Consider the following 14,613-nt stretch of genomic DNA (forward strand, 5'->3'; position numbering starts at 1 on the left):
TAGCCAGTGTAGCAGTTGACATTCAGCGCAGATGCTCAATGGGGCAGTTGACATGATCCTGAATTGACTTGTTTTTGAGTGGTTTCAGGTGGAGAACTTCTGTGAATCGCTGTGGTTAGTTAGCCTTGTTCCTCTAGGGGTAGGAACAACATGTTTAGGGACTTTGGATCCCTTAGATTATGGACATTTCATGCTCAATGTTGTAAGGCACAAAATTGTCTATAACACCTTCACCCCAGGACGATCTAGCAGGAAGTGAAACTTCTGCTCAGCATGTTTTCTTCCAGGTGTCCCAAATCCGCGGCCTGACAGAGCGCGAGAAAATACGTGGAGACCATGAGATTGAGTATGTCGATTGCCTCGGCTGATTTGCGGGCTGAGATGAGGCCCAGAGAATTGACATCTTGGTTGTGCTGCTCGTTATTACGTTTGCTTGCAGGCGGGATTTTGACTTCCTTGAGCGCAGGGGCTATTTGAAGAAGGCAGCCCAACAAACGAAGCTCCCTCTCATCGTCAATGTAACCAACGTCTCCGGTATGCAGCCATCCATCTTTATCAATCGTCATCTCAGTGGCCTCGAGATCATTGAGATACCCCTTCATAATTTGAGGGCCACGGATACAGATCTCTCCCCGGTGGTTATGTGGCAGGGAGACTCCGGTCTCGGGTTCGATTATCTTCATCTCCGCATTTCTAACCACGGTACCGCAGGAGCCAGACTTTATGATGAAGGGCACTTTTGCGAAACCCAGAGACATGGCCAGAACTGGTCCAGCCTCTGTCATACCATAACCCTGGGCCAAAGTTGCGTTGGGAATCCTAGCCCTAAGGGCGTCTTCTAGATCCTTCCCGAGAGGTGCAGTGCCTGACAAGACCATTCTGATGGACGACATATCATATTTTTCGACTACTGGATTCTTGCCAATGAGCAGAACAATCGGAGGCACGATCGGAGCCACAGTGACCTTGAATTTTTGTATCAGCTCCAGCATCGCATGGATTTCGAATCTCTGCATAATCAACACAGCCACGTTGGAGCCCGTTCCCAAGTTTTCCGACGCCAGCCCATTTTTCAGGTGGTAATTAGGCACAGTAGGGCTTGTAGATGCCAGATTTAAAGAAAATAGCCGGCTTCGAGGATGAAGATAAGTTTGAGCCTTGGAAACTCCATCTAATCATTGTTGAGTTCGTTCTTTAGCCGGTTCCCTCGCGCGTTCTCTTGCTATTGCTCGAGAATCTGCTGCCCTCGCTCGTGCGCCTTTGACACTAGCCTCGTTTTCCAACTCTATTCCCTGCTCCGCCTGATCTTTAATACCCCCGTCTTCAGCTTTAGTTTGTAAGTTTGTTTGCCTTTCAATCTCTCGCAAGCTCGAAATCGAATCCAGAGGTTCGTCGTCGTCGTACACAGCCGGTTCTAAGCTAAAGCTTTCACGACGATTTCTATAGGTTGCGATCGAATAGTCTATCATTCTAAGCATTTCATCTTGTTTTCCAAACAATTCTTCTAAAATTTTCCATACTTTATTTGGAGTTGAACATGATTCAACATGAAATAGTAGTTCTGGAGAAATAGATAAACATAGGATGCCGAAGGCCTCGTCCATGCGATTGAAATATCTTGTTTTCTCCATTGCCGATGTTGGTTCAACTTCCGTTTCCATGGTTATTCGAAATAAGCCTCTACTTCTGAGATGAAGTTGAATCTTTGGCTTCCATTCGAAATAATTATATGGAGTGAGAATTTCCGATTGTGGAAACTCCAATTTAGACTCCATTCTTTGTTGTTGCTTCAATCTTCTGAACCTGCAAATAAAATTGCTTGTGCACTGATTACAAATCCCTGTGCTCTGATACCATGTAAGATTTTTGAGATACACAGATAGATCTAGATCTGCAAAACAATAACAAGCTTGCAAGAGAAGGAAGGAAGCGAGCAAGAATTGAGAAAAGAATGAAAGTGATTCTACAATATTAGTTTTAGAATAAATACACAAAAGCAACTAAGTTAAGCTTAGTTGTACATGCAATAACTAAATCTAACTAAAGCTAAGTGTGCTTTATATTATGCTAATGTGTGCATGTGCCACATGCAAGCAATAAGTTAACTGGAGATAATCTAGGTGCATGTACACCAACACAGCTAGTCTAAATGCATGTACACCAACACAGCTAGTCTAAGTGCATGTACACCAACACTATTTCACTTCAGCAACAATTACCTTCATTCTTCACCTTTGTCCATTTAATGAAACGCTTTATATCAAATTCACTAATTTTGGCACTTAAACAATAGTTCCATTCGCAAGTAAGCTAGAAATGAGTGTTGTCACAGAAGTTCTGATCAACAAATGGGGTTTAACACGGTAAGATATCACCGTAAAATTATTGTTTCACTCAGGAAAAAAAACAGGTCATTGCCTTTGAGCGGAAATCAACAATTAATTACAATGATTACTTCTATAGGTCGATCTTTCCACCGAAATCCCAAGGCGATTTCGCACAACGCGTAACTCTTCCAAAAGTTTGTTGCTAATGGAATGGCATGCTCTCTCTCTGCCCGCCCATAAAATCAATGGATTTACGCTTCTTAATCGAGCTGGAAACCCGTTTTCTTCAGTGTACTGGAATTCGTTGTCTTGGTTCGCTAACATCAATCACAGCGCTTCATGCTCCTTCACCTTTTGTTTGAATAACTCAGTAACCAACACGAATAGCAAGGGAGTCAAAGAGAAGCTCGTTCTGGCACAATACGTCCGCTGAGAATCTCCTCCCAGATCTCCTGCCCAATGCTCAGGATGACCACAAAACTAGTTGCACAATTCAATTAACAGGGTGGAACTCGCTACTCGCTCGGATACCACTATAGGACAAATAAACTAGAAACCAAACACACATGTATATTAATTTTTCAAAAAAAATAATATACACAATATACATATAAATATAGTGAAACAGTTGATTTGATTTCCAGGTCTTTTTAGACTCTTATAACCACACACCATAATATAAATTAACTCAATCTTTTTAACTTCTTATAACCACTCACCATAATATAAACTAACCCAATCCCAAGAATTAACTATCTAACGAATGTGGCAGTCCTAACCTATTCCGTTCTCCTAATAATAAAGCTAAATTGACTTTGTATGGCCAAAAAAAATTGCAATACGGACTAGATTAATATCACAATGCTGATCCAATATGTCACTGTTGTGGGAGTGACATAATAAACACTCCTATAAAAATAAGAATAATAATTTTGTTTTGATGAGAGAAAGGGAATTAATTGGAAAGGTCAAACTTGCAGGTTAATCTCCCTTGGACGTTGCAACCATCCTGTTAAACCTGCACAACAACTCTAAATAATACACCCATTTCAGTACCTAACCCTCGTGTAGATGAAATAATTATTTCGTTTGTTTTGTTGCGCCAAAGGGAATTAATTCGAAAGGTCAAACTTTGTCATTCTCTCCGCTACTTGTGTTTGTTTGTTTTGTTGTGCGAAAGGGAATCAATTTTGAAAGTCAAACTTGCATGTTCTATTTGTTTATTTTGTCTGTGAAACGGAAATAATTAGAAAGGTTAAACTTGCATGTTAATCGCTCTCGTATTTTTGTTGCGAGAAAGGGAATCAATTGAGAAAGGTCAAACTTCATGTTCATCGTTTGTTATTTGTATTTTTGTTTGTTAGTTAGGTTTTATTGGTTGCTTTTAAAATTTTGGAAATTTTAGTAAAATTTTGATAAAATTTAATAGGGATTTCGTAAATTTAAATTACATTTATTTGGCAGGATTTTGTTTTCTGAAACATAATTAATTAGAAATGTCAAACTTGCTTTATTTCTGTTTGTTTGTTTTGTTGCGAAGGGAATTAAGTGGAAAGGTCAAACTTGCATGTTAATCGCTTTGTACTTCTGTTTTGTTTTGATGGGCCAAAGGGAATTAACCGCTATTTAATACGCATTAGAATACATATTTATTTCTTAATTGTAATGGTCAAACTTGCATGTTAATCGCTCTCGGACTTTCGAGAGAACCATGTTTGGCATGCACAAATAACCACAATCCCATTTCAGGAAATGTTGAACTCGTAAGTTTGATACATCCCATTTCAGGAAATGTTGACGGCATATTTATTTCTTAATTGGAATGGTCAAACATGCACGTTAATCTCTCTCGGACTTTCGAGGGAACCATGTTGGGCATGCAGAAATAACCACAATCTCCAACTATAAATGATACATCCCATGTCAGGAAATGTTGAACTCGTAAGTTTGATGCATCCTATTTCAGGAAATGTTGAACTCGTAAGTTCTGCAGCAGTTTCCATCGTTGTTTTCCCCAAAGATGGGGATAGTATTGGCAGTTGACATCTTAATCTTCTTCGTCATTTTGCACACTGCAATTGCTTCCTCTCACCAGAGCTTTACTCAAGGAGACGCACTGCGTTCGTGGATCAATGATCGAAGATATAGGAGCCACAGCGTACAGACTACAGAATGGGATTTCGGTGACGCCCTGATTAGTTTTAAGAATGATTCTGAATATTTGACAGATACAGAAGAGGGTCACCTGCAAGAAGCCCATTATCTCCCCCATGGCCTCCCCGGACAGCCCGAAGGCTTCAAATTTAGACAATACCCAGGATATGTAACCGTTGACACCAATGCAGGCAGAGCGCTTTTCTATTATTTCACGGAGGCCCTACACGATGCCTCAAAGCAGCCCCTTGTTCTCTGGCTTAATGGCGGTGAATTCATTTTAATATTGGCTCTTTTTTTTACTTTTTCTCTGATTTTCTATTGTCCACTTTTCGTCGTAACTCACAAACAGGTAATCCCGACGCAGGGCCTGGATGTTCGTCATTTGGAGTAGGAGCAATGGCGGAACTAGGACCCTTTCGCGTAAACCCAGATGGAAAAACGCTTCACTTCAATCGCTACGCATGGACCCAAGGCTAGTATGGCATTTTTGGGTACTGTTTCTTACATACAATAGATTATCATAGAATAATTATGCAGAGATAAAGTTCCGAGGATCATCGACAATGTTTGCTACTGATGTCTGTCCACGTTTCAAATCTGAAAGAAGATCTCCGAAAATGGATATTTTACGGATTTGGAAAGTCAATAAATAAGAATGATAAGTATTGTGGGTTATTTTCGCAATTCTATTTAAAAAGAAAATGAGTAACAAGAATCTTAAGGATAATCATAATTATTTATATTTATTTAAAAAGGAAAGAAAAATATAGTGGGTTTTCCTTTGGTATATACTGTAGGATATTTTGTTAATTTTTTTTTTTAACCATGGTATTGATTAGAAACTATTCTAATTGGCGTGATAACAAACTAACTAATAACAAACCATGTATAGTTATTTGAATAGAGAGCATCCTTAGGATGCATAGCAAAGACTATAAGCTAGTAAAACTATATCAAGACAAAGTAGAAGCATGTATTGGAGGGGCTTGTAGGTTGTTTGGAGGTTCTTTGTTAGTAGCTAGAGTTACTTTTATGTGGGCCAACTATTCATTGATATCTCTGTATTGTATTTATATCCCGTTTAAATATAATAAAACATTTTGGTAGGCTTTTTTGGTCTCTCATGGAGAACCTTACCAAGTAGTGATTTCATGTGCCAAGATAGGCTAATGGTGTGTAAGTCTTGTTTTGGCGCCCTCTAGTGTGCCTTCTATCTGGTACCGAGTTTGCCAAGGATGCTAGAACTTCATTGTTCATGCGTTGAGCATGATCCACTATGATAAATTCAAGATGAAACTAAGATCCATAATCAATCATAGTGTTCTTGAATTTATGATGTAGTCTTGGCATGATAATGTCGGTCCAAAGCCTGAGCCTACAAATGGGCTTGATAACTTCCCAAACTATCATGGTTATTGTAGCCCCTGCGATAGCGAGCAAGTTGTCGTGTCATGGATGTCGACGTAGGGGGGAAGTTGGACTAAGGAGAGGCTACGAGAGAAGAGGCAAGACTAAGGTAATGGGGGTAGATGGCGATCCTGAGGGGTGAGAGGTTTCAATATTGGAGTAGTTAGTAATTTCAAGGAAGAGAAGAACCATGAGGCCACATAAAGAGTGGTGTAGGCCTTAACTTTATATAAAAATAAAATTTATCTAACCCCCAACACTTAAACTAGAACCATCAAAGCCGATATCTTCTATTGTATAGCAGATAAGAATAAAAAATAGACGAATCAAATTTATTGAATTGAACCTGCGAAACTCACAGGTGTGGAACACCACTTGGAGACTACCTCTATAGAACACACTCTGACATTATAATCATCACATGAGAAATATATAATTCATACACAATTAGGGAAGTTGAAACAACACCCTAGAAATCATGAACAAACTCCTAATCTAAGGTTCGGTTGAACCGTCACTCCATTAATACATTTCATCAATAATCTCAACACTCCCCCTTAATGGAGAAATGGATTCTGACATATGCCTAACGCTTCCCTAAATAATTCAAACTTGATTCTACCAAGTTGGTAAAAATATTAGCAGCATTGTCACAACTATTACAATACTCAATATGGATTTCTTTTGACCGAACTTTCTCCCTGACAAAATGAAACTGTGTATCAATATGCTTTGTGTTCTTATGAAATACTGGATTATTTGCAATTTTGATGGAGCTCTAGTTGTCGCATTTGATCACTGTTGCAACCTTCTGTTCTTCTCCAACATAAAGGAGAAGTCTCCTCAACCAAACTGCTTCACATGTTGCTGCACACATAGCTTGATATTCAGCTTTCACAGAAGACAAGGACACTATGTTCTGCTTTTTGTTGCTCCATGTAATGACCCCGGATCCAATGCTAAATGCATAGCCTGTCATGGATCGTCAGTCATCTATATTTCCAGCCCAATCGAAGTTTGGAAAACCTATCAATTTGAAATCACATGAATCAATATAAATAATACCAAAATCTAAGGTTTCGTGGAGATACCTTAAAACACCTTTTGCTGCAACCCAATGGATCTCAAGGGGATTTGACATAAATTGGCTCAAAGAACTAACTACGTAAGCCAAATCTAGCCTAGTTGTAGTTAAGTAGATTATACTCCGAACCAGATGTCTATATAAAGTCACATCTGCGTCCTTACATCCATCATCGTTCTGAAGTTTTATATTCTGCTGTAAAGGTACTGTTGAAGCTTTGCACTGATCCATTCTGAACTTTTCCAGTAAGCTCCTGACATACTTACTCTGTGACAATTTTTTTTTTCCAGAATCCCTCCGGACTTCCAGACCCAAACGATAGTGTAGCTCTCCAAGATCTTTCATCTCAAAGACTTGTGGCATCTGCTCCTTGATTTCTTTAATGAGATTATCAACATTCCCTGTAATGATTATATCATCTACATATAAAGAAATCAAAACAATCCTTCCCTCTTTATCAAACACGATATAAAGATTAGGGTCATTTTTTATTCTTTTATAACCATGCTGCAGGAAAAATGAATCAATTTCGTCATACCATGACCTGGGTGCCTGTTTTAGTCCATACAACGCTTTCTTCAACCTGCAGACTAAATGTTCTTTACCCTATTTGACAAACCCCTCATGTTGCACTAAGTAACTTCTTCTCTTAATTCCCCATTTAAAAAAACCAAATTTAACATCTGGCTGGTGAATCATCCAAAGGTGTTCGATAGCTAAAGAAATGATCATTCTGGTTGTGTTTAGTTTAGATACAAGGGAAAATGTTTCACCATGATCTATGCCATCTTGCTGTGAGTACCGCTTTGCAACCAATCTAGCTTTATATTTACCTCTGCTCCCATCTGCTTTAAATTTAGGCTTATACAACCATTTGCATCCTATGGGTTCTTTGCCTTCAAGTAGTTTAACTAAATCCCAAGTTTTGTTGTTGAGGATTGACTAATATTCCTCTTCCATAGCAGCCCTCCATTCACTATATTGACTGGCTTCTTTATAACTAGAGGGCTCAAAAAAATTCATCATACTAGCTATAAAAGAATTTTCCTTATATCTTACTGATAATTGAACATTCCTACTTGATCTCCTGAGTGATGGGGTAGCCTCAAACCTTGTCTGATCATCCTTTTGTGTACTTGGCTTGACAACTACATCATCTTGTTTCCCTTCATGCTGCTTCTGTTGTTGTTGCTGCTACTCATTGTTGTTACCTGATTCATCACTTCTTCCAGCAACAACGCCACATTCCATTCTTCATTATCACTCTCATGGCTTCCATCATTATCCTAGTCATGAAACACTACATCTCTGCTTGTAAAAAAATTATGAGTAGAGGGATTAAACGGTTTTTAAGCCTTAAATTTTGTACAATACCCAACAAAAATACATTCTATGGCCTTTGAATCTAGTTTCTTTCTATATTCCTTTGGGACATGGGAAAAGGCTTTAGAAGCAAAAACTCACAAATGCTTAACTGTAGGCTTATAGCCAAATAAAACTTCAAAAGGAGTTTTGAAATCTAAACTTCTTGTTGAACTCCTATTCTTCAGATATACTGCAGTATTAATTGCTTCAGCCCAAAACCCATTAGAAAGATTCTTACCTTTTAACATACTATGAGAACACTCCATAAGGGTTATGTTCTTCCTCTTTGCAACCCTGTTTTGTTGAGGAGTGCCAAGTACTGTAAACTGTTGTTGTATCCCATGATCATTGCATTATTTGAGGACACAAGCTTTCTTGTAGTCTCCCCCTTCTTCTGAGGGGAGAATCCTCATGCATTTACATATCTGCTTTTCAACCATACCTCTGAACTCCTTGAAGTATTCAAAAGTGTGGCTCTTCTTCCTGAGGAAATACACCCAAGTAAATCTAGTACAATCGTCAATAAATAGTAAAAAATAGTATGCACCACCTAATGACCTTGTCTGCTTATTCCCGCATAAATCTGTTGGTACCATCTCGAGTATATCTCTCCTCCTTCTATTAGCATTCACAATAAATTCATCTCTTTGCATCTTTCCAAGTGCACATGCATCACAATCAATAGTGACATGGTTTAAAACAGGAAGACCTTCGATCATACCTATTTTCTATAATAATAGCAAATCATTGAAGTTAATATGGCTGAACCTCAGATGCCATAAGTCCATTGTAGTCACGGAAGATGATGTTAATGCCCAATGTGGTGCGCTTTTGACATTTAGCTTGTACAATCCTCCCATACAAATACTTGATGTAATAGGCTTCATACGATCCAACAAGTCTTTAATAACACAATATGATTTATAAAATTCTACCTTGAGGTTCTGATCAGTTATCGTAGAGACAAAGATCAGATTCGTTTTTATCCCCGGTACATACATTACATTATGAATATGTCTAATATTTCCATTAGGAAAAAAAGATAGAAATATTACCATAACCTTTGATTTGGTACCCTCTATCATCGATAAGATAGATGTTTGCTCCACTACTGGTCTCTTTGAAGTCTTCAAACCTCTATTTTTTCCCTGTCATGTGGATGGATGCACCTGGGTCCACAAACCAGGTATCTGCTGCATCATACTTAGCCAAAAACGCAGTCACATATGAACAGTCTGAGGTTCTAACTCTGTTCCTCATCAACAAAATGACCTGCATGTTTTTTATGTCTCTTTCGACATTCATCAGACTTATTCTTTATGCAATATCTGGCTATATGGCCGGTTCTACCACAATAAAAATATTTGGTCACAGATTCATTTCTATTGAAAGACATACCTTGAGGTGGAGGCATCTTTCTCTGTGGGGTTGCACTGCTCTTTTGTGTTGCATTTGGATTTCCTCTAAAGGGCTTCTTCTTCACCTTTAAGGCCAGATCTGAACTGTAACGTTTATGAGTCAGCTTCCTTTTCTCCTCTTGCATGAGGATCCCTATCAATTCTTCAAACAAGGGGGATTTTTCTCTTGCATTCAAGTGAGTGATGAACATATGATACTCATCAGTCATACCATTCATGGTAATCGTGACCAAATTTATATTTGACGTAGCTTCATTGATGTCACCCAAATTGTTCTTAAGCTCCTTGATCCGCGAAATAAATGTTACAACTGTCTCATTGTCCTCCATCTTAATGGAGATAATATTTCTCTTCAAGAACAATAATCGATTGGTGTTCTTGACCTCATAGAGGTCCTTGAGCATCTTCTAGATTTCTGGTGCAGCCTTGCAATCATGGATATGGGGAATAATGCAATCTTTGACCAAAAATTTCAAGATCACTCTCGCCTTAGTCTCTCACTTATCCCAGTCTTCGATTGTTGTTTTTGTTCCTCCTGCAAGCACGTTCGGCTTCACCTCATCATTATTCACAAGTTTTCATGCATTGTGTCCCTCAAGCAGGGTTTGTAACTTAAATTTCCAACCAAAATAATTGGATCCATCCAGCTTGTTATTCTCATTGAGGTATGCTTCTGCTAATTGATTATGCATCTTGAATAAAAAAATTCAACCCCAACAACTTGAGAAAAACAACCCAAGATATTAAAAAATACTTTCACACCAATGAGCTCAATGCAGTAGATCTCATAGTGCTCAACTTGGTTGCCACATCGAAAGTCTATGAGAACTCTGAAATAGGAAGGCTCGCATCGAGGGGGTAGCAGAAGATCATGAAAATATACACAACTACCCTTCTCTCTTGCCTCATCTAGAATCAGCAGGAGTCAATTTGTGCCTTCCTCTACGACTTGTAGAACTATTAAAATCATTGTGCGGCCTCCTCCATAGAGCACAGAAACAACAAAAAAATATGGATATTGCGATCCTTGTTCGTAAAAACACTAGGAATCATTCCTGGATCGACATCGATAGATCAAAACTTGAGAACACAATGGAAATGCTCGTCCTCCCTCCTCTGGTAGAGTTGTTGTAGGGAATAAAGGTGGCTCATCCTTAGCTGCCACTTTCACCGTGTTGTAGTGGCTACAACCACTCTCCAAAATTTTGGCCTACACCAATTTTAGAGCCTCCCTTGGAGAGTTTCACTTGATGACTACACACACTTGAGTTCACTCTGTGAGCTTGTGTGAGTATTTACATTCGCCTTGCTTGTTTATTACACTCAATTCTCTACATGTTAATGTCTAAGTCATGCTTGTGACCATGTTCTCGTTATTCTCAAAGTCTTTGCTTTGTATGTGTTTGTTGTGTTCACCATGAAGGCATCTATCACACTCACACATGGAGTCATATTCACTGTCGCGCAAGCGTCGTCTCAATCATGAACGATCAATCATGAGTGTCATGCTTGTCACTTGCACCATCGATCATTCATGTTGAACACGTGTTTTCAGATGGTTTGGTCATTTCATCGTCAAGTCATGTGAATGTGTGTCCATATGATCAACTATGCATATTTCGACTGTTCACACACTTAGTCAATTTTGTTGAAGTTATGACGACCAGAATCCTCACTAACAGCTAGACCATCACCCTACTCTCGACGCAATTGATTATCAACCAGAACAAGGGAGAAACACCAAGCTAGTTCTCTCAAGCTGCACTGCCCACGAGCAGTTCAAGTAGCACTCATTCTGGTCACCTAGATAGTCGATCGTCTATTCATCTCAGAAATTGTGCAATGCTCATGAGAAAGTCTCCCACTACCCATCAGTCAGCTCAACTTAGAAATTTCACAGAGATGATCAACAGACCAACCTTTGAGCCTCAATGCATTTTTTCCATCCAGCAGCTCCTAGCAGAAGAGTACATGTTCCCTCCAAGAATTGCATAGTTTATGCTGCTAGTGACTGAGAAGACAACTAGCAGTTCCCTTTGGGAATCATACAGTTCTAGCTACTATTTACCCGAACAACCAACTAGAATTCCCTCTAGGACTTGTGCAGTTCTCGCTGCCAGTCTCCCAGGCAGTTCCCCCGAAAAATTACACAATCCCTACCTACTGATCCCTCGTGCAACCTGACCTGTTCCTCTGGAAATTTACACAAATTTGGCTATCTAACCCCTGTTGACCGTTCATTCTGGAAAATTCACAGAGCATGCCTTCCTTGCCTTCCAGCAACCTAGACTGTCCCTCCCGAAATTTGTGCAACGTTGCCTCCCAGCTGAGCTAGACCTTGTACTCAATCACTGTCGACTCAAATTGTCCGTCTCCATCCTTCAGTGAATATTTCTCAGTTTTCATCAGTAGTTTCCTAGAACCATCATCCCGCATCACAACCCTACTTCCTCTCCCGGTCACCCACATCTAAATGATCATGTGTCATGGAAGACTAAGAGGTTTTAAATTTGATGTCATCTCGTCATGAGTGACTGCTAGTACAAGTACACCAACAAACATGTCAATGCAAAAAATAGGATGAATGAAGGGAGCACATGCATACGGAAAGGTTCACCAATGGACGAACGAATGAAGCATGTAGCGGATGAACGAGCGAAGCATGGGAAGTGGACAAACGTGACAAACATGCACCTTCCCGAACATGTCAAGCCTTCCAACATGAAAGCAAGGGACAACACGTTAGATCTTCTTCAAGCGAATCAAGGACCATCAGAGACTCTGCACACTTTGCCAAGAAAAGGTTAAGCTATGATACACCATGAAGACATCCATCACTTAGCATCAGTGTAGCTCGACATGCACTTCAGCAGCAATACAAATGTACCAACATTGTCTTGTCAAGTCATGTCGAGTCAAGTCATGAGTCATGTTGCCCACATCTCCACTATAGGCTTGTTGTCAATCAATATGATGTAACGTGGAAGTCCAAGATGCCCACTTGTTGAACATAGAGTCATGTAAGTCGGAAAGTCATGGAAGTCAAATGGTTATGAGGGTAGGCGAACAACCACAAGGGTTAGTTTCAACCTTGGCTATAAATACCCCCCTCATTTGTACATGAAAGGACTTTTCACCTCAGCTCCTCCAACATAGCCAAGAGAGCCTGTATCTTTTCTTTGAGGAGTAAGTAGTGGCTCCAACGCCCTGCTGACGGGGTTAGTGATGTAAGGTTTAACAATGTGTCTTGGAATTGTTTCTTAATTCAGAAGCTTATCAATAGGCCAACACGTTTTCACACATGTATTGTATTTGTTGTAAGATTGATCTTTAACACTTGTAATGCATATTGTTTTAACCATGTGTTCTACATCTAAACTGATTCATTTGTTGTAATGCATAATCTATTAATGGAAATGTGTTGTATATGCTATTAATGTTGTCCCATCCATGTCGAGTGCTCTGCCAGACATTAGACAAAACTTTCACATGAACCTTGCCTAACAACCGTTGCACTCATCTCGGACTGATCCGTGAGTGTCGTACATGTTATCCTACATTATATGTTGTGACTGTCACATCCGAGTGGACTCCTCCACCAGAAAATATGTATGTCCTTTGTGTTGTGTGTTCCTAGTTGAGTTGGGACTGATCCCTTTCAACCTAGAACTCACCTTATCATTTACCCACTCACAGTCAAAGAACCATTGACACAAGTACACTTACACTAACCAAGCATGTGAACCTCACTTCTCGAAGATAAAGTGAACCACTCTCCTATGTTTCCAAGCAAGAGTTGAGGCAAATCCTTAAGACAATGGCAATCAGGCCATCATACCAGATGGGACTCCCACACCAAACAATGTGAGGTCTACTTGGGAATTCATTCCAGGGTGATCCCTTGAATGTTGGTGGGTCCATCACCATCAACATTTTTGGAACTAGAAGGAGAGTAGCCAGTTCTACATGGCTGAAATTCCCCTCAAACTCACTCATCAACAATCTGGTCAAGGCAGTAACTTGTAACCCCTCTCTCACGACTTTGCAGTTGGTTACTCCTCACCTCCCAAAATTTAACATGAAATTTCATATCAACATCCTGACTGCATCTGTCCCATGATTCGCTAGTTCATGAAAACAGTCATACTCATCCCACGTGTATAGTACATTTCACACGCATATAGGATGCAAAAGGCCACTCCCATAGGAGTGGTTTTATCATCGGTGGAAGAAGCAGTCATTACTACTCTTGATAGTTTGGAAGAAGCTATTGGGGACAGAGAGGAACCTCCAATCTTATTTCAAGATGGACAAGGCACTCTTGTGGCCTTGGGATTGAACTCCGATGTAGGAGGCAGAGGGGAAGGTAGTGGAGGAAGTGGAGGTGGAGATGAACCAACAGACTCAGTATAAACAAAGAGGAAGATGAGGAAGAAGACGAAGAAGACAAAGAAGACGAAGACATGGCTGACCAAAACCTTCAATGGATGACTCAGGGAACATTGGCTCTCCCAAATGTTTTGCACAAGATGTCAAAGTGAGTGAAGAGAATTAACATCGCGTTTAACCCTGATAGCATGGTGAATGTAGAAGAGCACTTAGACAACTTGTACCTACAATTGAAGACCCTTGACGTACATTATGATGACGTAGAATGTAGATTGTTTCCACATACCTTGGGCGGTTGGGTAGCTACTTGGTATCAAATCCTTCCACCGAAATCCATACAAAACTGGGGTCTTTCAAATGTATGTTCCTTGAAAGGTTTCTTGATGAAAAGACCCGAGCCATGCTACTCAAAGAACTGGTAAGCCTCAAGATGGAGGGAAAAGAGAAGGTGAAAGATTTTAATTAG

General features: G+C 39.8%; 2 pseudogenes; one reads left to right on the forward strand and one right to left on the reverse strand.

Moving 5' to 3' along the window:
• Positions 1-245: 245 nt before the first annotated feature.
• Positions 246-1,469, reverse strand: LOC149195548 (4-coumarate--CoA ligase 1 pseudogene; annotated as a pseudogene).
• A 2,778-nt stretch (positions 1,470-4,247) lies between these two features.
• The window catches only part of LOC149195549 (putative serine carboxypeptidase-like 23), a 29,884-nt pseudogene continuing 19,518 nt past the window's right edge, over positions 4,248-14,613 (forward strand).

This window comes from Pinus tabuliformis, chromosome 2_2, assembly GCF_031772625.1.
Source record: "Pinus tabuliformis cultivar Carrire ecotype Pingquan chromosome 2_2, CPIR1, whole genome shotgun sequence".
Classification (NCBI taxonomy): domain Eukaryota; kingdom Viridiplantae; phylum Streptophyta; class Pinopsida; order Pinales; family Pinaceae; genus Pinus; species Pinus tabuliformis.